Source organism: Xyrauchen texanus, chromosome 3 (assembly GCF_025860055.1).
Source record: "Xyrauchen texanus isolate HMW12.3.18 chromosome 3, RBS_HiC_50CHRs, whole genome shotgun sequence".
Lineage (NCBI taxonomy): Eukaryota > Metazoa > Chordata > Actinopteri > Cypriniformes > Catostomidae > Xyrauchen > Xyrauchen texanus.
In genome coordinates, this window is record NC_068278.1 from 60,910,491 (window position 1) to 60,911,273 (window position 783).

Consider the following 783-nt stretch of genomic DNA (forward strand, 5'->3'; position numbering starts at 1 on the left):
TCACAGGAGATAACATGAGTCAGTGTGTGCCGGACACACTGTTCACTTCAGTTCAGTTGTGTTCTGTTCTTTTCACATCAGTTCTGAAGAAGAAGCCTTTATTTTGTCCCAACAAAGCTGGGGTCTGAGCGTAGGGTCAACCATGACCGGCGCCCCTGCAGCAGGTAGGGTCAAGGGCCTTCCTTAAGTGCCCATCTGTGGCATCTTGGCGGTGCTGGGGCTTGAACCCGCGACCTTCAGGTCGGTAACACCGAGCCTTAACTGCTGTCCTTTTCTGTTCTGTTCAATTCAGTTCTGTTCTGTTCTACTTGATTCAGGTTCTGTTGTGTTCAAGTCAAGTGTGTTTTTATCGTCAGTCCTCTATATAGCTATAGACATAGGAAGGAAACATCATTTCTCCAGGACCATGTGACAACACAGAACAGTACTTAAGACTACAATTACATAGACTTGTGTCTACTGCCAATCCTTAAGTGACTTGTGTCTACTGTTTTTCGTTGTTTTTATAACAATGACAATAAAAAACTATCTATCTATCTATCTATCTGTCTGTCTGTCTGTCTGTCTGTCTGTCTGTCTGTCTGTCTGTCTGTCCGTCCGTCCGTCCGTCCGTCCGTCCGTCCGTCCGTCCGTCCGTCCGTCCGTCCGTCCGTCCGTCCGTCCATCCATCCATCTCTCTGTCTGTCTATCTATCTATCTATCTATCTATCTATCTATCTATCTATCTATCTATCTATCTATCTATCTATCTATCTATCTATCTATCTATCCATCTGTCTGTCT